The sequence below is a fragment of the Numida meleagris genome, chromosome 5 (assembly GCF_002078875.1).
Source record: "Numida meleagris isolate 19003 breed g44 Domestic line chromosome 5, NumMel1.0, whole genome shotgun sequence".
Taxonomy (NCBI): domain Eukaryota; kingdom Metazoa; phylum Chordata; class Aves; order Galliformes; family Numididae; genus Numida; species Numida meleagris.
The window spans coordinates 8256168-8282425 of NC_034413.1; the positions used below are offsets into that span (position 1 = coordinate 8256168).

General features: G+C 43.3%; 1 long non-coding RNA gene across 1 annotated transcript; it reads right to left on the reverse strand.

Annotated features, from left to right (window-relative positions):
- LOC110400682 lies at nucleotides 1071-20550 on the reverse strand. The gene is made up of 2 exons (XR_002440027.1): nucleotides 20377-20550; nucleotides 1071-3131 (listed from the first exon to the last, which is right to left on the reverse strand). It is a non-coding gene; the product is annotated as an uncharacterized LOC110400682 (long non-coding RNA).

Sequence of the window (26258 nt, forward strand, 5' to 3'; positions counted from 1 at the left end):
AGCTTTGATGTCTGTCTAGTCGGGCCTGCCTGCTCCTCAGCCCAGTCATCCCCCACCTGCACCCCACCCCACCCCATCAATAAACTGTTTGTTTAGCCTTGCGCAGATTATTCATTTCTTGGCACGCAGCTCTCGGCTCCAAAGAATTAACATTTGGATTGTATTTGCTGGCGAGCAAAGTGCCAGCGATACAGCTGGGATTCGTTGCACAAACTATTTTGATGGGGGAAATCAATGACAAACCAAGGAGGATCAAACAGCAAGCCCTTTTGCAATCGTTGTTTGAAAACATCACGTTGGTGATATATTGAGTTTCTACAGGGAGGTGGGTGGCAAATCTGGTGGGGTAGCCTTCTCCCAGGTCCTCTTGCTGACTCCCACACACCACAGCCTGACCCTGTCCCACTCCTCGGACAGATTAGTCACAGGATATTTCATTTTAAACCCAAGCTCATGTTTTTCCTACAAAAGAGGAGACTCTGTCAATGTTTATTGCTATTTTTGCTGGAATTTCTTTTTGGTCAGAGAGGGATTTGAAAACTAAATACATTTCCTGTTGGAGGCTGAGGGCTGTGAGCTGCAAGGAAAAGCGTAGCCTTTGGCTTGGTTCAGCAGTAAATAATCACTTGTGTTCCAAAAAGTCATTCGCATTGGCAAGGGCTCCCAGCACCTGCAGATAGAAGCGCCCGGGGCAAGTCCAAGCACTTCATTTAGACTGTCCCTTATTACAATCAATCAGACCCCATTCCTCTTAGCCACAGGAAATTCTAGGCTTAACCCACATGCGTTTTAAAATTAAAAAGGTGGAAAGACATGTAGTTAAAGACACAGAAAGAGAGAGATGGGAACGGAGAAAGTTTTCGTATGTTTTCACCAGAATCTTTTTTAACTTCAAACCACTATGAGAAAATTTAAACACATGAGACCTTCAGCATATCGATATTCTGCTGCTTGGGAAGGCCTCGTAGATTACATCTACCCCCATTCTACTTGTGCGTGTTTTGTGCCACCTGGTTTTCCATAACATAGCACCACACAGAGAAAATAAGTATGTTTTCGTGTTCCAATTTTTCTTTTTTTTTCTTTTCTTTTTTTTTTTTTTGCTCTATGGGTTAACCAGTTTGGCAAACTCTCTGAGCAAGAGTGGTGTCAGAGCCTGACAGGCAACATGCTTGTCTTTAGCTCTCTGGCCAACCAGCTAATGTGGCAAAACTAGTAAAAAAAAAAACATATGATATAGATCTTCATGTCCCAGAACTACAGCAGTACATTGAATAACTGCTCTTCAGTGAACCCTGGATCAGGACTTCACAGCAAATCTGGGATGTGTGTGAATCTGGATTAGTGCATGAGGTAGTTGGGAGTCACATCTTGTTACGCCCAATATATGCTCCTGCTTCCTTACATCCAAAAGGAGTTCAGTCTCTCACAATGTGTTTCCTAGTCCAGGTGTCACAAACCACCAAGTGCTGCCAGCCATGACTTCGGGTTCTGTTGTAGCTCCTTGTAACTGCAAAGCTGTTAGCAGAAGAAACAACATTTCTTGAGGTAACAAGAAGAAATGCTTGCGTGGAAAGGCATGAAATCTTTACTTCTATCCATCTGAAAGCTCTTTTTCTGCTCTTAACTTCAGTACCACAGAATAAAACCGAGGTGTGGGCTGATCTCTGTCCCAGATGGAGTCTGACTGTCCTGGTAGCCCCTGGCTCCTGTCAGGGACACCTGGAGCATCCCAGTGCTATTTTTACCAGCATTAGGAACATTGAGTTCAGACTTGCACTGCCACCAGGCAAAGCAGAGCTAGTGGTGCCTCTAGGAGGGTGATTCAAAGCAGCATTCTCAGACCATAGTGTCCCTGAGTACCAAAATAACTGTGGATGTAGGAATGTCCCAGGCTGAAGCAGGGAGCAGTGATTCACCGAGATCACAGTGTCAGGCTGCTTTGCTGTGCAAAGACAGTTTACAACACAATAAAATAGCATCTGCTCCTCCCCCCTCTGGAGATAGCAAAGGTCTTTAGCCCTAGGACTCCAGACTCACTTAATCTGCTGCTGGATTCGGTTCTAATGCAGACCTGTCACCGCAAGCATTCCGTTGTGCGTGCTCTGCATCACAGCAGAAGTTCACTTCAGCAGGCCATTGCCATCGGCAATTAGGCTGGAGAAAAGCTCAGCCTCCATCTGAAATGCAATGAAAACGCTGTGAAGGCAGCACTGGATCCCACTCGGGCAATCTCCACAGGTTCTTCTTCAACCAAAGGCGGGTAAGTGGAGGCTGCCACCACCCCTGCTGCTCGCTGGCCGTCAGGGCACCATCCATCAAAGTAACACCTGAGGAACAGCCCTGTGTCAGCACCAGCTGCCAGGCCAAGGGAAGCTAGCATGCGCTGCTCAACAATACAAAGGGCTTCTTTCCTCCTCCTCCACTAAATAAACTGTTAAAGACCGTGACCCCTGGAAAACATAACAAGAGCTGAGGAATTTACAGTCGCGTGTTACAGGTCAAGGCACTGAGCATTTCACAACCTCGTGGTTCCAGCCAAAAGCTCCTCTGTCTGTCTGCTCTGTGCACATGCAGCTCCCATCCTCACACATAAATGCACACGCTGGATACACATGGTAAAAATGCTCAGTGGAGGCTCAGCTTTTGTTTTCTGACCTTCCTGCCACAGCAAGCAGTGGTGAAGGTATTAGCAGCAGGGTAGCTTCTTCACAGAGACCTGAAGAATATTCTTTGGGCATTTGCAGTCATGAACATCCATGCCCAATAGTGCAGAGCATCCGCCTGTGGCTTTTATGGAGGGCAGTGTTAATATTTGGTTTATAACAGACAAGAAAGCAGATGTTGTAACTTCATTCAAGAAAGGAAGGAGAAGTTTTGGTGGGAGATCTGGGCTGCGGGACAAAGGGAGAGCCTGGTATAACTGAAGCAGAAATGGCTGGTGGCTACTTGGGAGCTTCCTCCTCATCTCCCATTTAAGCCTCACTGCAGAGCAGCACTGGGCTCTCCAGGCATCTTCCCTTGGACAGGGTGCTGGGATCTCCAAGGCTTGGGTGCAGCAGCCCTGTGCTGGCAGCTGGAACACAACCTGAGTCAGGGTTCAGACCCAGGCTTGACCTACATTAGGAAACCTTAAAAAAAAAAAGAGGTTAGATCAGAACAACTAGCATGAGCAAGCTAACAGCTTTTTGCTTGTTTGGACATGACTATTTCATTCAAATACCTAAAAAGCATTTAGGAGAAAGGATTTCTGTGCTAAGGAATGACCACCATTGGCAAACAATAGTAAGATTCCTCTCAATTCTCATCCTAGAAAGATGAGATATTCTCAATTTGTCCGAGAAAAGGAAAATCTTTTCTCTCTCAAATAAACGTTTGTGTGCAGATACACATATGTGTCTTAAGTCCTACTCACTGATTTTTCAGAGGTCAAAGCAGTGCTGCCATATGATTTTGTCAAAACATTGACAAAGTTTCTCAGTGACATTAAATACTTAAGATGCAGTTATATTTGGATTTCAGATCGAGAACTGGATCTAAACTTAGGTGAGAAGCAGCCAGCCTTTCCAAGTATACTCTTGGAAGAAAGTGCTAATATACAGACACGCATATTTGTATTTGTAGTTGTATCCATATCGATATCCATGTTCATATACAAAGGATTAGAAAGGTTTGATGCATAGACCTGAGGATGCACAAGACTGGATCAGCAGATTCCTAAAATCAAATTAGCTAAGGACTACTAACTTCCTTTGCTCAGGCCTATAGCAACGGGAAAAAAAAAAAGCAGTCTGGTAGCAAGAGCCTATGTTTTCATCCCTCTGACATCTCCAGCATCTCCATCCAATAATTTCTAGTAATAAAAAGTCCGGCACCAGCCAAATAAAGGGCCATCTCTATCATAAAGCAAAGAGGAAGCAGAGCCTGTTCTCACAGTACAGATTTAACAGGAACATTTGCCAAAGTCCTCAAAGGAAATATACTGGCAACATCTCAAGGACGGAAAGCAACTCCACACTGTACCTGTTTCCCATCTTCCCCTGCAGGCGCTTCCCCACATGCACAGCTGGGAAGAGAGGGGCAAATTAAGAGAAAACTGACACCTCTTGTAAATTAGGGGAAGAAACCTCTTTTTTGGAACCCTGCAGTGTGACGCCCTAATATGGCTTTTGTTCCATAAATATCACATGAATTATCCATTCGAATGGTAATAACCATGAAAGGAGTTGGGATGATCACTGTGAAATTGGGGAACTTTCCCATTTCAAGTAGAAAATTTAGGGCAACAAGAGAGGAAAGGAGACATGTCAACTACCTGTGGCTGGTTTCATCTGGACACCTCTTTTCCAGCATTAGTTTATATGCTCTTTTAGCTCCAGCAAGGGAGAACAGCCATTTGCACACGGTTTGTGTGCTGCAGACACGTTGAGGCCAGCATCCAGATGGGTTCTCAGCATGGACTGGTGAACAGCTAGCACTCCCCTCCCTTTAGCAGCTCCGTGAGGCGTGACTGACAGACTCTGGGTCCTTGCAGGAGGAGGCCATGGGATGGCTGTGTGTATGGCAGCCAGCCAGGACACTGCTGGGTGCCGTGCCCAGCATGGCTTGCACACATAATTTACAATAGGAAGACAAGCACGTAGATGCTGAACCTCTTCAGGAATCTTCAAGTTTCAGGATCCTAAAAGAGACATGTGTGAGTTGTCTATCACCTGTAAAATCCCTGGGGCAAATCTGGCACTACATTCTAGCCTCCCTCCTTGGTATTGGTTTCAGGCCACCTCCAGATCAAGTTTTCCTCTAACCTCACCTTCTTGCCCCAAACAAGTATGAGACTGAATCCCAGACCCGAGACAAGGAAGACCAGAAGCAGCCACCTGGATGGAGAGAGGCATCAAACTTGATTTTTAGCTAGAAGAAAAGGGGAGTATTTAATGCTCCCATTCAGATCCCAATCTTTCCTCTGTTTCTTTGTCTTTATAAACTGCTGCTGTGCGGGGAAGATGTTAAAAGAAGAGTATCAGTTGTCTTCCAGTGTGCAAGGTCCTATTCAGAAAAGGCACCCTCGTCTGCTGAAGCCCCAGTGCTTTTTCAAATGCTTCTGGCAAGAGTGCAGACTCCTTCCATGAATGCTCTTTATCTGGTGAGATGGAGCTCTGTTGAGCCAAGGGAGGGAAAGCTGCTGTTTAAGTTTCTTGATTTTTTTTTCTTTTCTCTTTCTGCAAAAGGATAATTTAACAAAAAAAAAAAAAAAAAAAAAAAAAAAAAAAAAGAAAAGAAAAAGAAAAAAAAAGCTGGGGGTATGCTGTAATGTACTGCTCTGAAGCTTTGTGGATGTCGTCCTCCTCCAGATCATCTTGGACTGAAGTGGAAGTGCTTCTACGAACCTTCAAAGAGTTTTGGTGGAACGGGATTTTCTTTTCACCTTAATATAAAAGAATGAACAGGTCTCTTTTCTGTAAATGATCTAAGCAACATTTTTTTTCCTTCAGTTAGACAAGCAGTTTGCTATAGCTTGCTTTCTTTTTCTTCCCTTTTTTTTTTTTTTTGGTGGGGAGCAGGGAGATGGTGGTAGTGAAGAAAATCTGAGGGGGAATTTTTCCTTTCTTGCAGCATGAAGTGCAATTCCTAAACATTACAAGCAAGTTGTCACAGACTCTTGGTCTGCCACTGACAATTCTGCAGTAATAAATACTACAGGTTTTTAATACTATGACTGCAGGTGCTCAAGGAAATTTAGGAGATTAGGTTAATCCATGCTGAATAGACTACGAATGCAGTTTGAAGATGAATTTATTCCTAGCTGGTTCCTTGTGGGACCACACCCACTCACAAAGCCACAGACCACCGAACTCCATCAAAGAGCATTGGAACCACCACACCTCACCTTGCCCTATGCTGAAGGCTCTGCTCCTGTTACAAGGACTGGAGACCCATGCCCCTATGTCCCCCCTTGCAGATGTGCATAAGGCTGCACCTTGGCCATCTACACCACATGGAGATTTGAACCCTGAGCTGCTGATCCATCTTTTACTGTCTTTTTTGCCACTTCTGTACATGTTATTTGTTGGTGGTTGTTATTGACCAGGCAGGCAAGATGCGGAGCAGGGTTCCAGGGTGGAGAGAAAAGGGAAGCTCTGAAAAATTCTTCTCCTTGGTTAAGGGTGCACAGAGGCCAACATGAGTCTTTCTCTGGATTTCAGGCAGCTTTGGATCAGGCCCAAGGTGCATCATTATCCCATGACAGAATAAAGAGACATACTCGTTTTTATGAGTGAAAACTATTCTTTCTGTCCAGTGAAAGGCTGAGATGTGAACACAGCTGCTATTTTGCTCTGTGCAGTGAATCACTTCTGATTCTTAAGTACTGAAACAGTGACATGCATTCCCCCGCCCAACATGGGGACCTTTCTCCGTTATTGTACCATGAGAATAATACAGTAATTCATGCAGTCTTTATCTTTTTTTAAATTTGTTATTGCTTGGACTCCTTTCGCTTCAGGCTGAAAAAGCAGGCAACTGGAGCTGACAGGATTGCTGACATTATCTTAAAGTATGAAATGTCTGGGAATCTCCATCTTCTCTGGACCTCCAAAAGGCCAAAGTATCCAGACATCTCTTCTTCAGGCAGTAAGCAAGAAAGGCTGGAATGGCTTTATATCAACTAGCAAAGAAACACGAGGAAAAAAATCCACCTTCTATTAAATTGTGGTAGGTTTTCCTCTCCAGAGGAGTTGGATGTCTTGCTGGCAGATCTGGCTCTGCAGAAAAGCCTGCATCCCTTCCCTTCACTCTGGCACATGCTAGCATTCTGAAAATCTCTAGCTGGTAATTCTTAATATCACACTGCAAGAACGAAGGGGGGCAACTGTAAAGCATTTAGGAGAGAGAAACAGGAGTGACCAGAAGCACAGGGATCCAATATATGCAGAGAGACAGAAAGAATGAGGCTCATTCAGTCTAGAGAAAAGGAGATATAAAGGAGGCAAAGAACCACAGTAAAATAAGGCTAAGGGGCAATCTTTGTAGGTTGGTCCAATCCATTTGTCTTCCTTGAGACAATCTCTGCAGTATCTAAAATCACTCCTAATAGGTATTTCTTTCACCTGTTCATAAAGATCTCTGCCAGTGCACAGTCTACATGCTCCCAAAGCAACCTAGCTTACTGCTTCGAGTCTCACTACTAAAATATTTTCTTATCAGCTTATTCTGAATCATCCTTGATTCATTTTAAGGCCTCTTCTTAGCCACAGTCAAATCCTAACTAAAATCATATTTTCCTTGCTGTTCACCACTCCTGTGTTAAAGGAAATAAGACAACATGATTTTTCTTGACATACCAAGGCAGGCTGTTACTCCTTTCCTTTCCCTTGGTGCTTCCAAACTGCTCAATTTCCCAATATTTCCTGGAGCTGGAGCATATAATTCCCATGATCTCTATTTTCTCCTCTCTTGCACGAAGAGTGGTACCACGTTTGCCCTTTTCCAGTTTTATAGTATCTTGCCTACCTTCTCAAAGATAACTGCAGGTATCTAAGATCATTTCAGTCCACTATCAAAATATCCTAGGATGAAGATCATCAGGTTGAGCCAATTATAAAACATGAAGCTAATCTAATTTTCTAGCTGCTTGTTCCCTTATTCTGTGCTGAACTCCTATCCTTTTTCAATTCAATTTCCATCACGTTAGCCTTCCTGCTCTCAACTGATCTTTTAAATGAACACTGATACAAAAAAAAAAAAGGCTTTAAAAACTTCACCCCCTTGGTATCATCTCATGCTACCTTTCTCTTTTCATCTTCTGATAAATGTATTTGTAGAACAATTTCTTGGTGCTCACTCTTCGTATATGTAAAAGATGTGCAAAGAGAAAAGGAACATGCTATTCCTCATTGCCACCAAGGGCAGAATGAGAAATAATAAGCTTCAGGAGAAGTATTTTAGCTGTTAAATCGGCAAAGAACAGAAATGTCTTATCCTGAAAGTCACTAAAATATTATGTGATTGGCAGTCTTTAAGTACAGGTTGCACAGCTAATTTCCAGTCTTCTCCAGTCTGTGAACTGGCATTGCTCCTAGCAGGGCTCCATATACACCTGGTTTAGCCTAGTGCTAATAGGACTACCGTAGTTTAGTTTTGCCCTCCAAACTTGTTCCACAGAATCACCCAAGTCTGTTGGTTGAAAATCCCTGGATTAGACAAACATTTGTCAGGAACTGGGTCACGGGGTTATATCTGGCTGATTTGCTATAATTCTGTCATCCCCAGATTCCCAGACACTGGAGCTGAGTCCTCTAGATTTGTAATAACTCAGAAGTGAAACAAACATGTTTCGCTGTAGTTTCATTGCTTCCTTTCACTGAACAGTAGCTCTGAAATGTATGTTTTAAATAAACATTTTTTTGTCTGCTTTGTAGACTAAATAATTAGCGGCTATTAACATCCTTTCTATTACATCTACCTGATAGTCCTTGCAGGTCATGCAATGATGCTGTAGCATCACAGAGAGATCTCCTGAATTGCTCTCTGCTCCTCCAGTCTCTAAATCATTCTCTTTTTGTTCAATCTCATCATTCTGTGAACAGGCAGAACTGAACTGATGGTTGGATAATTTGCATATGCAAATCTGAATGAAACAGAAACTCTCATGGCTATGGCATAGAGGGTTCTGTTATATGTTATAAATTGAAATTCTTTCCTCCCCAAGCTAAAATAAAAAGTGCCCTGGAGGGTGTATTTCTGAAGGGTTTGTGACTAACCTGATTAGTCACCCTAAATTGTGATAGATGGAAGGAAAAAGCAGTTGTCAAACAAGAAGGAAATTCCAATAGAAGAGTAAATTTAAGGATGACAGTGAAGATAAATTCTTACAAGCCGTAGAAAAGATCAGCCTTTTGTCTAGCTCTCATAAGGACCATTGAGTGCTCACTGCATAATGGGCTGTTGTTTAGGTAACTGTAGAATGAGGAGATTGGTTTTACGACCAAAAAAAAAAAAAATAGCCACCTCATGCCCAGGCTGATCTCAGTTTCAAAAATTGTAGTGAACTTTATTTTACGAACTCCCCTTCCTCACTGCTTTTGCAGGTGAGCTTAAGATTGGTGGGCCAGAGGGATGTACGGCACGGGAAAACAGCACTCATATTTAGATGACTTCAGATTAAAGCCAGGTACAAATTTTAAGGAGTACTGGGAAAACTCAAAGTTACTCCTTCATTATTGTCACTAATAATTTCTGATCAATGAGATCAGAAGTAGCAACTTCTCCCATCTGTTCTAAATGAGTTTTGTTTTGAGCAATATTTTTTTTTTTTTTGAGAATTGAAAATTTCAAACTGTAGAAATAGAATTGTGGCACCATGGTAAATAAACAATGTTGTTCTAGGGCCTAGAGTCTGTAGTTCACAGCACCTGAAAACCTCATCACCTTCTGTTCCTATCATAAAACTGCTACAGGATGCTCAGCACACAAGTTTTAGGCACTTGTCGTATTGGGTAAAATACTTGGAGCATCTCTGTGGAGATCAGGAACACTGCTACAACCCAAACAAATCGTTTCTCTCTTGTCTTTCTAATTCAGTCTGAAGTAGGATGCAGATCAAGTCACACAAGAGAAGCCTAGACTCAAGCAAAAAAAAAAAAAGCAGTTTGAAGAGATGTCCTCAGTTGCACTTTCTGATAAGTTTATGATATCTTTGACTATTTGATGGACTAATCAAGAACTCTGAATGGTACTTTCAAGCTAACCTGGCTCTTGGCTAGATGGAATAATTGCTCTGCTCCTGTTTCTGAACGCGTATTTTTTTAAATAGCAAATTAAAACAGCATGAATTTCACTCCAACCATGATTTGGCAGGAGCTGCCCAGAACAGTAGATTAAATCAGTATTTCCCAGACTTCCTGCTAGATGTATCCCTCTCTAATAAAAGCTTTTATATTTGTTTATTGCCTTAGCTCAATTCCACGAAGAAAATGTCTCTTTTGTCTAATCATAAATCTTCCAGGACTGTAGTGAGAGGATCCTATGTGTACACAGACTAGGCTATTGGAGAGATTTTTCTCACATTTAATGTGACAACGTTAAACACAAACTATAAAACAGGATCCATGGGATTTCCTCTTACTTTCAAGGACTGACAGTGATGTCTTTTCCAAAGCAAAATTTCTACTAAAGCCAAAAATTTTAGCGAGAAGATTAGTGAAAGCCAGTTGTATCTTGGCTTATGTGAGAACTGTAGCATCAGATACATTTTTTATCCAGGATGGCCATTCCTGTATTGCAGATACTAACTGCAGTTCTTACCATTGGCACGTCTTTTTGTTGTGTTTAATCTGGATGCCAAGCAAAGTTCCCAACGATGTTTGCTTTGAGAGGTGGAAGGACTGAAAATTTCAAGGAACTTTTGAAATCCTGGTCCGCTAAACAGAAGGGTTTAGGAAAAAAAAAAAAAAAAGAACAGAGGACAGCTCTTGTGCTCAAGGAGAAAGCCTTTTTTGACGGCATCTCACCTGAAAGTTCCTGCTACCAGCATTATAAATGGGCAAAGCTACGGGAATACCGGGCTTCCCTTTCTCTCACACAGATACACTGGTAAGAAAGGAGACTTTAGTTCAGTTGAACTCAGCACCTTGAACCTTCTCTCCTAGTGATAAGGTAAGTACCTGCACAAGTTGTGCACAGGTGGATGACCTTCAACAAGTGGCTGAGTTGCAGGAAGTAGTTAAAAAGCTTAGTGGTATTTAAGAGAGAGAGGTTATTTAATAATTATATTCCAGCAGCAGACAACACCGAGAACGAAAAACCTTAGTCCCTAGTGATGCACATAAGCAGGGCTCCACTTCAGTCTCCACCCTCCAGCTTCATTATTAAAAATAGATATGAAACTCTTACAGTTAAAGACGCCCATGACCAAAATCTGCAAGAAGCAGCCATATTAGCAGCTGGCAGTGGACACAGTGAAATGAAACGTCGTGCGTTTGTAGGAGGTAACTCCCAGTTAAAAGACACCAAGGCTTTCCTTTGCCGGCCCAACAGGGAGTCTCGAGAGGTCTGCTGCCTTCTGGGAGCCAAGATCCAGATGCTGCTGAAGGGGTGCTGCAGCTTGTCAAGAGCACAGATCCACTATCACTCTTCCATGTTGGTATGAATGACACTGGAAGCTGGAACGTGGGAAGAATCAAAGAATACTATGAATCCTTAAGAGTGCAAATGAAGAACAGTGGAGCCCAAGTTATCTGCTCTTTTGCCAGTTGGAGGAAGACAGAAGCCAAAAATAGATGTATAATGCATATCAACTCCTGGCTATGTGGCTGGGTGCCAGTATGAAGGTTTTGGTTTTTATGACAAATAGGACTTTCTATGAAGACACTAATCTGTTGGAGAGGGATGGGATCCACCTGTCTAGAAGAGGCAGGGCAATCTTTGGCAGCAGACTGGCCAACCTAGCGAGGCAGACTTTAAATGACCACTTTGGAAAATGACCAGGGTGTTGCCACACAAAGCTAAATGGAAACTTCTGCTCACTGTGTACCAGAGAGAAAGAAATATGCTTCCTACAAATAAAGGTCACAAATTCCTTATGTGTAAACAAACAAGAAAGAACATTCTATAGGACAATTCAGGTGTTTCAGCTTCCTGTACTGACATCTGTACAGCTTTAAAATCAGAGAATATTCTTACAAACTATGAAGCATCTCCCTCCCACAAGAATAGAGTAAGAACTGAACAGAAAAAATAACAGCCCCATCATTCTTGGTAATTACCTAAAATAGTCATATCCATTCTAAAAAAGTCAGAAACATGGCAAAAATGCCTGAATTCCAACATGTTTTTCACCCTTCTCCATTTGTGTACGGAGAGGGAGGGCTGCTGCGCATGCTGACCAGAGGCTTCACTCAGTCAGATCTGAGGCTGCCAGACAGATCTCTGCCTGACAATCGTGCACCTCCCCACTGAGTGTGCAAAGATGATGACACATCCTTGAACAGCACTGTGTTACAACAACATGTCACAAAAGCTAATATTGCCTTTAGCGGTGCGTGCATTAGAAATACAGTAGTTGATATGCTAAGTGATTTTTTTAATAGACCTTGTTAAACACGTTAGGCTTAGAGACCTCAAGCTATCTATCACTTGAGTCTTTATTTATTTATTTATTTTAAGGCTTAGAGAGGTGAAATGACTTTCGTCTGCACACTTGCCCTACAAAATTATTTTCTGTAATACTATGCCCTCTGGGAGGATGTTCTATCCACAGCCCTCTTCCAGAGGGCAGAGAGAACTCACAAATGTCACCACTACTCCCAACTCCTGCCATTACAGGAGAGGGGCCTATGGGACACAATGTGCCAGCTTATAAGGGCAGCTCTGAACTAATGCAAGAGAAGGGTCCTGGGAAAAGGACAAACACAATTCAGAAAAAGTTAAAAGTTTGTCAGAAGCTGGAGAAATTAGAAAGACTCTGGAAAATGCACCCTGCTTTCTTTTTTGTGGGTAAATATCACCACCTCCTTCCCCACTCATGTCCTTAAATAAAGGCTTTCAGAGTGTGCAAACAACACCTCATCACTCCTCAGGCTGAAGCACACCCCTACTTGGATCAACGCAGAACAGACTGGCAAGGAGCTTGTCCTCTCAGTTTCCAAAGCTAACAGCGTGTTTCTGGGAACATGGTGGGACTGGTTGGATTGTGTCTACACTAGAACTTTACAGCTAAACTCAGTGTTAAGTTCCCAAGCATTGACAAGTTCTGAGTCAACAGAGAATCATTCATGAGGGGAAGAGATTGGCCAAGCATTTCAGGATGCTTCTCCACCTGAAGCAAGTGTATTGGTTGTGTCTAGCCCATGAAGTTTGGATCTTTGGCTTTTCTAGCAATAAGCCAAGGAAAAATATTTAGAAATGGAAGCAGGAATTGACTTTAAAACAAACAAACCTACTGGATCCCAGTATACACCCATAAGGGAGGTTGGGAAAGAGCACTTACCTCTGGCCCCTGGAATTGAGGATATGCCTTCAAACTAAATAATGAAATGAGAGGAAAAGCCACGTTCTCCCTGCTACTGCTGACACACAATTAATGTAAAATAAGGAGGTTGTTTGGTGTTTGTTCGAAGTGATCCATCCCCACCGATGCAATGAGAGCTAATGAACTAAATCTGAAAGCATCAGCATAAGATTTTGACAAATGCATTGTTTGCCTATTGAGAGGGTAGAAAATTATTATAAATGACAAACTGGGTTTGTTTTCAGGCATGGACACTCCAGGAGCAGCGGCATTATGGCCTCAGTTGGCTGTTCTCTGTGTAAATGATTTCACACTTCTGCTACTGAATCAATTGGGTGTTTCTCCATTTACGAATTGCTGAAATAAAATATCTCCTGTTCCACAGTCAAGCATGTTCTTGGCTCCCAGGGAGGAGGAAGGGTTTAAACATATCTGGGTTTTGTTTTTAAAAATGAAGTGCTGGTCTCAGTGTAGTGCTCTCTTACTATTCAGAATTCAGAAGAAATAGCAAAAATCCTGAGCAAATTATTAATAAGCACACTGGAAACAGAGTATTTCACCATAAAATTGAAAAAAAAAAACAAACCTGTACTTCATGTCTGATGTCTTTGAGTTCTGGGGAAAAAGTGAGATGTTTGCTGAAATCTTTTGGCTAAATAAGTCCAGAAGCCAAAATAAGTTTAAGATTATACCAGAAGCCACCATTTATATAATAGACGAATGTAAATTAAAATTCTAAAATCTCTTATTCTAGCATTTCTCTCAAGGAAGATAACGACCTACGTAGTCATCTCACAACCTAACTTTGCTGCTTGCTTCTCTGGTCTGCCAGTTCTTGGGCAAAGATTCTGTAACAGCTTAAATTCCCCAATGAGGTAGAAAATGCTATATAGAGAGAAAGAGCAGGAATGAGAAGAGTTTTGGCTGATTTGCTGCTCCCCATTGCTCAGTTCTTCACACATCTATGCCATTATAAACATAATGAATAATAAATCCAAGCTCATTTTTAGGACTGCATCCACTGCAAGTACAAATACACAAGGGCAAAGGATTTCTCCTCGGAAAGTCAGCAAGAGGGAGTTTTATGTAATTCTTATGAGACTTAATGAAATGCTGAAGATGAAACAATTCCTATTTTGCCTTCACGGAAGCAGACTTAAGTGAAATGGTACCTTTCATTCCTCTTTACAGAAGGAGGTTCAGAGCATCAGCAGGTGGGCAGGTTTAAATCAGCAAAGTGCAAGCCTCACAAAAACTAGTGTGTAGGTTCAGTACAGAGAACTCACATGAAGTTTGGATGCTCTCACAAAGCTCCAAACTGCTTATCCTGAAGCTAGGAGGGGTCCCACAGGTTAGTCCAACCCATACGCTCACAAGGACTGGATTTCCCTTTAGGTACTCCTCTTGGTTGTGTTGACCCAGCTAAGGTGACCTCCGGCTCCAGCCCCAGGTGTGAAGTTGTGTCACTCCAGCTCCATGGGAAAGCTGTTGGGACAGCAGCAGCCCCTCTGCTACCAAACACTTCACATATCCCCATCTCTGCTGAGGAAAATTTGGTGGTATCCACAGGACTATATTCAGCCAGATCCAGGCGGTGGAGCGGTACCTGGACCATTTCCACCCCACTTGAAGCTCATTGTGTGCAGGTGCGTATGTGTGCCACTGAATCCAGTTCACAGCACCCAACAGTAAGACCCCATGCAGTGCTCATCCAGTACCATAAACATCGGTCACTAAACCCACATTCTTTCTCTGCCCTGGAGTCCTCCTCCAGTGGTTCAAATTTAACTTTCAGTTAACCAATTAATGATGACTAAAAATATTCTTAAATATTAGGATCACTGAAGCAATGCAATTGCTAATGTATCTTTTTAATATATTAACGATCCTTCTTGGACTTGTCAGAATCTCATAGTTTTTGCCTTTATAATGCATGGTTTATTATTGTCCCTAGACCAATTTATTTATTTACTTACAGCTACAAATTGAGGGCCATTTCTTTTTTTTTTCCGCCTTTTAAGGAAAATAATTTTTTCCTTGAGTATGGAAAGCTTGACAGCTGTCCAAATCCCATTCAAGCCTGTGTGCCTAATTATCCTCAGATTCCTTTGCAAAACCTACTGCTAATATTTATAACCTCCCCTGTAATGGTACCCATCACTATTTTATTCATGGTGTCGAAGTAGTCAGCTTAATAATCTGACCTTAATAATCTGACCTTAATAATAATAATATCATTATGTTCTATTTTGTATGCAAAGAAACAGAACTGTGAAGACACTTAAGAGAGATCCACTTTCCCTCACCCTAGTCCTGATTTCTGCTCAGTTCTTTTGCCCATACATTTTTTATCACTAGCATCTCTTTGGCTATCTGCTTAGTATGGAGGCTTGTCATTTGCAGGAACCCTTCACTATTTTTTCCAGAAATTTTATCTGTTTGTTCAGTATAGTATCAAGTAAAACCAAGCAAGACTTGACAAGTAGATAAGTAGCAGGAGGGGATTCTTGAGAGAAAAAAAAAAATCAATGTGGTACCAAAAGGACCCAATGCTGGTTACTAACTGGTAGTGCACACCAGGAGATACCACCCCAAATAACTTCCTAACTGGTTGTACATTCTGCAAGCCATTGGACAGCACAATGAAGATGTCAAGCTGTTGGAGTGGGTCCGGAGGAGGACCATGAAGACGATCAGAGAGCTCCTCTCCTGTGAAGAGGGATTGAGGGGCCTGGAGAAGAGAAGGTGCAGGGGAGACCTGATAGCAACCTTCCAGCATTTAAAGGGAGCTTATAACTGGGAGAGAGACTGACTTTTTACATGAGCAAATAGTGACAGAAGAAGAGGAAATCTTGTGTTGGCTTCCCTGAAGTGATGGACAGCAGCACACAATACTGAGCCAAGAAACATCAACTTGCTTTAGCTTTAGGTAATCCAAATGAAGCTACTAAGGAAAATAACCTCCTGAGAAGGTTTGTCAGAATTTTTACGCATGTCTGAAATCCACTTGAAGCAAGATTTCCTACTCCACATAATATGTTCTGGATACAATGGCATCATCCATAAGATCAAAAGATGGAAACCTCTTGGCTTGGCTCTCAGACATAAACTTAGAGTTTGGCCTGTGGACTGTATCTTGACAAATATATATAACTAAGGGAAGAATTTTTCCTGCAAAATTCACACTGCTTCTTACCATTTTCTAGTATCTCAGGTTCTGACACAGAGTCCCTTTTCTTACACCCTCTTTTAAACCATGCAAAACAGGCAATGCAAACTGCACAATGGAATGCAAACATCTTTTCAAATCAGTGCTTCTGAACCCCCTTGAGAAATCCATAAATGCCCTCCCTGGAATATTTAACAGATAATGCTCCCTCTTTCTGCCTGTGGTGTTTTGAAAAATGGATTCCATGAAATGTGTCTGACACTGTACAGCACACCCAGCTTCCCTGCAAATGTCGTGGCCTCCTTGGGATGAACACGGCTCTCATTATTAGCACTGACTTCTGAATACAGCAAGGCATGACAAGATTTCTATGGCCTCCACAGCAATAGCACATGACTTGGAAGGGAGATTCTTGATCAGCCATAAAACCTTCCTGGAATTACATGCTGAATGCTGTGTGTATTATAGCTGGCAGTGTTAACAACACCTATTGCTAAGCTCGCATGATGCTCTCTCAAGCAAGACCTGGTTCAGTTACTTATAACCTGTTTGATCAGGCCATTTGATCAATCAGTTTGAACTGACCTTTTTCTTCCATGCAGAGTAGTTGCTTTAGGAAGAATATACATTGGAAAATTTTGCCGAGAAAGAATTGTTTTATTTTACTTTTTAGATCAAGGTTACAGGAAAATGCGTTATTTTTTGCCCGTTAAGTCTTACAAGGATTTTATTGAAAAACTCTTTCCTACATCATTGCTTTGGTATTTGTAGGAATGGTTTATGTTCTAGAGACATGCCGCTTTCAATATTGTTGTTAACCCTCTGTTCCCTCCCCTTACTGCTGCAGAACATGCTCCACAGCGCCAACAACAGGGATGCTCTCATCCCTGCAACATCAACCACTCAGTCAACCCCTGTTCCCAAACAGAAACATGCAGGAATGTAAGATGAACTCAGGAGAGGCAGGGCTAGCCTTCGTTTCACCTCTCATCCATTACTTCACTTCCCTCCTATCTCAAGACCATAGCCTTTACCAGCAATGGAACGAATTGCATGAGAAAGTTGGGGGGATGGCAGGAACATCTGGGCCACATACTGTACGTGCCACTGTAAGCTAACCTCTCACATGCTGTTGGATGCTGTGCAAAAGTATGTCAGGGCCACAGCTGTGCATGGGGCTTCACAAGCATACATGGCTCCGGAGGACAGGAGCCACCTAAGGAGGGAAGAAAGAAGAGAGGATGGGAGAGAAGAGAATGCGAGAATGGAGATGGGAAGAAGGTGAAGCAAGACACGATTTTGTGCTAAACGGATGGTGTTCTACAGCCAGTTGGTGCAACAAGTCCCACCCGTGCGCCCTGCAGTGCAATGGCACTGCCCCTCATGAGACACATCTGTGTTAAATGATAACACGAGGGGCAAGATGCAGTGGGAAATGTGAAGCAGGGAAGGTGCAAAGGGAACGAGACTCTCAGAGCACTGAGTTTTTGCAGGCTCTCTCCGACCCACATAATCAGCAGGGCTCAGGCTTGACAGCAGGGGATTTAAGCACTTATAGGGGGAGCTCAGCTGGGCGTCTCAAGGGAAAAAGGGCTGGGAAATACAGTTCTGTAGAAAAGGCAGAGAGAGAGAAAAGAGCTGTTAAGCAGAGAGTGAGACATCTGAAGCGTAGCTGTTCATTTTGGTTACTCTCTGCTCTGAGCTGGCAATGGAAATGAGTGTGCAAGCATTTTTAGCAGCTTGATTCCCTCAAAAAGAGCCCGATGCTGCCCACAGGACAATGTCCCTGATCTAGTTTTCCATATCTTTTAGCCTCGATAGGTGAAAAACAGGGCACAGGTCCTACAGAGGGACCCTAAAACAAGGCACTCTTGAAGTGGTGGGACTCTGCACTGTATTGCTAGGGTGAGATATGCTCCATTTTCCAGCTAACCAAGGAACAGGATGGTATGCATTTCCACATCAGAGCTCCGCAACACAAGTAAATCACAAATTTTGGCAGTTACACAACTGGTAGTTAAAGATGTATTAGATTAATGGTGTAATCAACAAACAGCTCTGTGAATGATCTGAGAAAAAAGGTATGGCCACAAAGAAGAAAAAATATTTGCAGAACCTCTGAAACCTGCTTTCCCTCTGAAACTGTGCCCTGGATGGAGGGAATTCCCAATTTTCTCAACAGGAACAGCAAAGGGCAATGATCATCCTGCCCTGGTGCTGCCCAGTAGCCTTTGCCTATTACTCACTATCTTCTGTATTTTGATTCATTCCTTTGCAGAAAATAGTAGGGTTGAAGACTGGAGAAGGAAAGGAGAGAGTGACCCAAGTTTGTTTATTTGTTTCTTTTTAAACTGTTAACTGAAAGCATCAAAAAAGCTTCAGATTTTATGGAACCTCAAATCTTTGAAAACTATGTGTCATTTAAAACACGTTAAGAGATATTTAGCAGTTTTACTACTCATTTAAAAATGTTTTAAAGATACAAGCCTTCCAAACAATGCATTCATATCTGCTATTGAGGATCCATTATAAGAGAGTTTACCAAAAATGTTTCCCAGATATAGGATTTTTCTGGCATTTCTCCTTTCTGTCAGTAGTACAGAACTCATACGCACTGCAACACTGTTACACAAAGGCAGGGCTAGAAGAATTTACCACCTCCCCGCACATGCGCGATTAATTTCCTGCCTGTTAAGCAAATGAATGCTCTATTATTTGTCTTTTCTGCAGCTCAAATAACTCCACAGCGCTCATTCAAACTGACTTTTCCTACCTAGCGCATTTCAAAGCGACAGAATGAAATTGTGTAATGACCACAATCAGCTAGAGGAGGATGACTAAGGTACTTGGAAGTAGTAGCAGAGATTCCAAACATTCCAAATATTCTTTCCTGAGGATTCCTGGTCTCACCTTACAGATGCAGATTCCACCTGCCTGAATCTCTGTGAGCCAGGCAATGTTCCTTGCTCACCAGCTGTAACAGAACCCAGGCTGTGCTGTGACCCAAAAGGACAGCTTTTGCGGTCAGTCACTCGCTGCTATTGTAAATGTGTTCTACTTGCTGGTGGGGTCAGTCAGTTCTTGTGTCACAAGATGGGAAGCAATCCATCTAACAAGACTGACACGTATTTTTAGCTTTCATAATCAGTTCCTTTGCAAAAACAGCTGAGTGAAGGAGCAGGAGGTAGCCCCAGGACATTTTTCAAATGATGGACCTTCTCTTTTGGTAGGGCTTTAAGATTTTATAGGACACCAACTCTTAGAGAATTATTTAGATTGGAAAAGACTTCTAAGATCACCTAGTCCTACCATCAACCCATCACCACCATGCCCACTAAACCATGTCCCTTAGTGCCATATCTACATATTTCTTGATCACATCCTTGGGCAGCCTGTTCTAATACCTCACCACTCTTTCACAGAAGAAGCTTTTCATAAAATCCAAGCTGAACAACTTGAGGCCATTACCTCTCATCCTATCACTGTTACCTGGGAGAAGAGCCTGCCCCCTATCACACCACAACTTCTTTTCAGGCAGTTGTAGAGAGTATTAAGGTCTCTCCTGAGCCTCCTCTTCTCGAAACTGAACAATCCTGGTTCCCTCAGCCGCATCCTCATAAGACTCTTCTTACGTTACATCCAAAATACACTTAAGTGTACTACATGCTGTTTAGAATTTATGTTTTCTATTTGTTTATGTTGTTTACACCGTGCCCTACAGATGCAGCACGAACACATCAGGTATGGATTCCACTCCCCACTAAGAGAGCCCAAACATCAGGACTGTGGCCACAGCACACCTGCAACCCACACACAGTCCCTTCACAAAGATCAGGCTGGTGTAGTCATACAGATAACCTCCTTGGCTTAAAGACTACTTTATATTCAACAGCAAAGGCAATACCTCCCTTGTCACCAGGGTCACCCTACTTTGTACCGAGACCTCCAGAAGCATTTAGATCTCTGCAAACCACCACACATGGTTGGGAAATATTTAAAAACAAACAAGCAATCAAACAAAAAAAGCACAGAATGAAACCAACAATCAGTCAACATCCACTTGTTTACTTTTGCACCTTTCCTGCTTCCTCCTGGACGAACATAATGCAACTTGGTAAGAGCAGCTGGATCACAATGCTCACTAGCATCACCTTTCTTTCCTCTACCAAATCCATTGTATTAAATAGGCAACATCTCCTACCTGATATCCTGAGTGCAGGACTAGTAAGAGCAGCAGGGCCAATCTCATGCTCAGAGTAGGCACAGTGATGTGGGAGTGGTAGCCAACTAAAGCTGCCGACAAGAAGCTCAGTAATTATTCCCACCTGAGGTGGGAAATGATCTGAAGAAGGTGCGGGGTATAACAGCTGCTACTTCTCTTGGCCATATCCCACCTGGGAATGACAGCATCCATACAGGGACTGGTATGAGACAGGCTGCATTATGCCTTATGTATTGCACAGCTCAATCCAGATTAAATGCATTTTGCCTCATGCTACAATTAGTATCATTTCTCTTAGTGCTGACTCTAAAACCCCCTGCTCCAGAACTGCATGATCTAGGGTGAGAGAGTTGGAACAACACACTCTTATTCTGGCATATATGAGCACGCACACAAGGAATTAATTCATTAGTAGTTAATCTGGAGCGATGCCATGAGCAGGCAACTCCCCTGCCTGGGAATGTGACAAATATTAGGGGAGAAAGGGGGACTGTAAAGGGTCTTTAATTTCTTCTTCCCCTACTGCCTGTATTCTACTGCAGCTCTATCCTCAATGCAAGTGAAAGGGAGTGGAACAACAGCTGCTTCCTCCAGCACCCCACGCTCTGCAAAGAGACCGCACTGCACGTCCCAGCAATTTGGGGATGGGGAGATGGGCTAACATGGAGGTCCTGCAGAAAAGCACAGATGCAGGTTGGAGGGCAGAGCTGGTGAGGGGCGTGCTCAGGGGCTGCATTCTGCTGCCAGGAGTGCAACCCGGAGGGCCCCAGTGTTGATTTTCCGGGTGGGTGTGCTCAGCTGCATGTTTCTCGAAATGGCCACCGAAGCCTGTGCCTGGCTAAGCAGCGAGCCAGTTGTTACAGGGAGGGATTTTTCCAGCCTCTGAGGCATGCTGTGTTCATCTGCTCCTGGATGCTGGTGCTTGGGAGGCTGTTTTTTTCCTTCCTTGCCATGGTTGCTTTGGAAGAGTCCCAGGAAGGCACTGCAGTGTTGGTGTGCACAGCCCTATATCTCTGTTCACAAGTGGAGGGGGCTTTGTGCCGAGCTACCTACCTCCCAGCAAGGGAAGCCTGCTGCACAATGGGAACCTAACAGTCTGCATCTGTTTTGTCTTAGTCTAAAGCATTCCTTTCTGGTGCTAACTGGGAACAATTTAGCTGGAATTTCCAATTGAAATGAGCTTTTTAACTTCTATATTGTCGATTTAAGTTGTTCTCAGGCAGGGGATCTGCCATATATTTTACAAATAGGCCAAGCCAAATCTTGATGTTTTTACAAGGCTTTGCTTGGACCAAATCTATTTATTTTTTTAAACTACTTCTCTTTCACTCAAGCACAGATTTTAATGCAGTCCTACATAGGGTACCTGGTAACAGCCTGTGCTGGAAGAATTGTATCAGTACCTAAAAGGGGACTATAAGAAAGAAAGGGACAGACTCTTTAGCAGGGTCTGTTGTGACACGACAAGGGGAAATGGTTTCAAAATAAAAGAGGGGAAATTTAGATTGGATATTTAAACAAAAAAAATACAATAAGTGTGGTGATGCACTGGAACAGCTTTCCCAGAATGGTGGTGGATGCCCTGTCCTTGGGGACGCTCAAGGTCAGGCTGGACAGGGCTCTGAGCACCTGATGGAGCTGTAGGTGTCCCTGTTCATTGCTGGGGGGTTGGAGCAGATGGCCTTTAAAGGTCCCTTCCAACTCAAATGATTCTATGATTTGATTCTATGAATTGGTATTTCCTTCAGTGTGAAGGGGTTGAGGTAGTGGGGAAAGGAGCAGACCTGGAAGATCCTCCTTAGAAAGCTGCATCTGCAATTAAATGCAACATAACTTGAGCAAATAACAGAACTTCTCAGGTCATTTCCACAAGACGCAGCTAAAGTCTGCAAACATGCCCACGTACCTATCATGATGGACTATGGACGAAAACCCCTCAATACTGACAACTTGTGCCATCTCAGGGGAGGCTCACACGCTTCTGCTTAGAATCTCTGTGCAGAACCAGGCCCCTACCAGCAAGAGAACACTCAGCATTGGAGCTGAATTGGGGCAGAATATGGGTTGAAAGGGTGCCATCACGTTCAATAAACCTATTTAAAGTCAAAAAGGCCAATAAGCCTCTGCAGATGGGGGGCTGAGAATACAGTTCAGCTTGTGTGTGATGGAAAGGAATGGACACCACAGGCTTAAAGTGATCTGTGATGCATCAGTTTGGGTAAAAAGGGGATATAGCAGACTTGTAGGAATAAATATGTCAAAGGCTGGGGGCACATGGGGACAAGTAACGTAGAAAAATGATACAAGGTCGGAAGAAATGATAAAAGCTCCTGCAAGGGAAAGCAACAAGAGGAGGAGATGGACAGCAGAGGCTGTAGGAACAGACAAAGGGGAGGGAGGCCCCACTGAGGGATTCAAGAGGTCCTTGGTAGCTCCTGTCCATGAGGACCTGGCAATGCGGTGAGGAGACCTTGTGTGTCTGCTGGGAGCCCAGTGTTCGGGCTGCTCCTCAAAGCCCAGTGGGAAACCCAAGGGGTCAGAGGGCTTCCTGCTCTTCAGTGCTCCTCTGACACTTTCAACTTTCCATATTTTCCTCTCTGCTTTAGGTAGGAGAATGTGCTGCTGCCCTGCCAAGGGGATGGCAACTGGTTACAAGCAGGATTCATACTTGAAAAGCAGAGGGTCCAAAGGGTCACCTCTCCTACATGTCTCGCACTAGGACCACTCTCCAATGACTTCTGCAGCAGTGGCAGCAAGTCCCAGGCCCCTACCTGATTCACTGCCCACACGTGCTGAAAAAAAACAACCTCCCGATGCCAAAAAATTAAGTAGGTCATAGGCACCAATCACTCCATAACACGCACGCTTTTATTCTCAAGCAACTTCATTTAGAGTGTTTTATTATAGAACAGACTGACTGAAACAATGCCTCCTCAATAGCTGTATGGGACTCTTTAGTCAATAGTACATACAGTAAATATTTATTATAACGTAACACAGGTTCTGTTTGTTTCTGTTTGTTTTTGCTTTTTATACTTTGCATTTGATGTGAGTGGGAGACACACCAAATACTGTAAATATTTATAAAGTATTCAGATTTGATATTATTTGCTCAGGTACAAATGGCTCCAGTTACTAGACTGTCACAAATGAGAAAACCACAAATACAGAGCAGCACTGAATGAAAACACAGTGGAAACATGACATAACCACATCTACGGACGGCAGTAAACATTCTTCACAAGAAGGAACTAAATAAAGGTGCAAATATCTTTTTAAGGAGCTGTTTTGGCAGATATTTTAGAGACGTCAATTTGGCGACAGGGTTTTTGTTCCCCACCTTCTGAATGTCACAAAAATATCTCAAGTCTAAACTTACTTGCAATTAGCTGTTGGCTATTTTGTTTTTAAAGAAGACCTCAACACAGAGAGTGCAGATAGATGGATAAGATGAGGTGGGTTTCCTTTCTAAGACATCTCGTCTTGCTTTGCAAATTAAATATTCCCTTTAGAGGTATTTATTCTGCCTTAAAAGAAGTGAATTTTGTTATTTGCTTAGGACAGACCATCAGGACAGACCATCCCCCCATGGCCTGGGGGAGCACTGTTAGACACGTATTCCAGTTTTTGGCAGCCTTAGTGATTTAGGCCACCTCTGATGGCTGTACATCTTTTATCATTGCAGTGACGCCCTTTAGGCCAGGGTTGAGGCAGAGGATCTGGCACAAAACTCTCTGATCTCAAACAGTGGGGCAGGGACCCAAAAGAGAAGTGCAGGAGAGGGACAGGGGTGGCCAGAAGGGACAGTCAGCAATGCCCCAAAGCAGCCTGAGAAGGCAGCAGGCACCCAGCTGTGAACACGTCTGTTTCTGTAGCTGCCTCACTAAGACACACTGGCACCACTCGCCTGATTGTACCAGCGGGAGAAAGCAGTGCCCCTGGGGTTCAGCCCAGGCTGTCCCCACCAAAGCCCAGCAGCACCAGGGACACGCTTTGCCCATAGATTGCATTTGTCTGTGTCCACAGTTTTCATCATCCACAGCTCAGAGGTATTTTTCTGAGGCTGGTGGAAGGTTGACTTGAGTTATAACCCAGGGTCTGCGCTGCAGACAAAGTTTGGGTCTGTGTTTCATTCTGAGCTGCTTGCCCAATGCTAGCTTCCCTTTTAAACTCACTACAATCAATATTTTTTTCTCACCGATCACACTTGATATATCACTTATTTCCATGGAATAACCCCTCTGGATAAAACATGATGAAGTAAATACTGGAGACAAACACAGAGAACATCTGGAATATGTTTTTCTCTCCAGCTGATTCATCATTTCAAAGTGTAGTTTAGGCTGAACTGGTAGCCCAAACAGGCCTAAGTTTTGATCATTTTTTCCTTCTTTTTTGTTATTATTCTTTTTTGTTTGTTTTGTTTTATAATAAAACTCCTTTCCCCTCTCTTATTTTACAGCTTTCCTCATGATGTAGCCATGGTAATGTGTTATTGGCATGGCCTGTAGCTTGAGGTCGCTGGCATTTTTTTTTCAAATGTATCCTTTACACCATCCAAAAAAGAAGTTAATAACAGCATTAGAACCACCTGTGAACAGTCATTTAAATGCCACTTTTAAATTAACGATAAGTAATCTACACCATCAAAAAATATCCTGACTGACGGACTGGTTGGCTTCCCCTTCCCCAACTACAGGCTTGGTACTAAAAATAAAGTGAAATAACACTCAGGTGCTAAACAGATTATGACTCACAGCTGGAAGCAAAGAAATTGCAACTCTATCCCAATTACACTAATTTAATTGGGTGTTAAAAAAATCCTGGGTTCCCAACAGTAGTAGCCAAAGCAAGGTTGTAGACTTCTGACAGGCAAAGGAGCCATCTCTCAGTTGCTGGGGTTATTTTTAAGGTTTTTCTGGTGCTATGGGAAATACCTGCGCAAGCATGAGCTCTTTCATGTGAAATTAGTGCTTGAAGTGATGTTTCTCTGAGCAGCAGAGAGATGCCTTGTGTGGGAGTCCCAGCCCCACTGACACCTGCTACTGCTGGACTGTGTGTTGTAGGGAGGGGTGGCTCATTCCCTTGTCTCCCCAGCATCCCCTCCATTATTCTCTCCATCCTATACATGTGGGATGCTGGAACTGAGCCCCGGTACGAGGAACACCACAAAAAAAGGGGGGGGAGGGAGGCAGGCTGCTGATGGCACACTGTGTGTGGGCATCGGGACACCTGTGCTTCCTTGCCCTGCCCAGAAAGTGAGGTGATGGCCCAAAGTGACAGCTCACCCACACTGGGGGTGAGCATCCCTGTCCCATCCCACAGGGGCCAGAGGGGCTGTGAGGGCCTTTAAATCCAGGCACTGAGGCCTAGGGAACATTACGGTGAAGGCTGGAGGCATCTTCCTGCTGGGTGGAAGAAAAGGGAATTCCTTCCTCCCTGGAATGCCCTCCTGAGGCTTTTTCCTTCCCCTTTGGTAAAGATGAAAGAAATATCATCCACCTCCTGTGCAGAACTTCCCATCCCTCACTATACCTCTTTGCTCGCCCTGCTGAAAGCAGTGAGCTGAGGTGGGGGGCTGACGAGCAAATGGTGAGGGACACTCACCAGCTGCAGCCACAGCCACACTGTGACAGTGCCCATACCTCCAGATGTTCTTTCAGTCTGGAGTGTGGATTTAGGGAAAAAAGCCCAATATTAGTTCATTCTTTCAGATTATAAACAGCGCCGATCAAACTTTCTACATCACAATTTAAGGGGAATAAATAGCTTCAGGCCAAACGTTCTAAAAACCCTGCAGTTAAGAATTACTTTAAGAAAAAATAAAATTAACAACAGACTGCACCTTACACAGAAGTTCT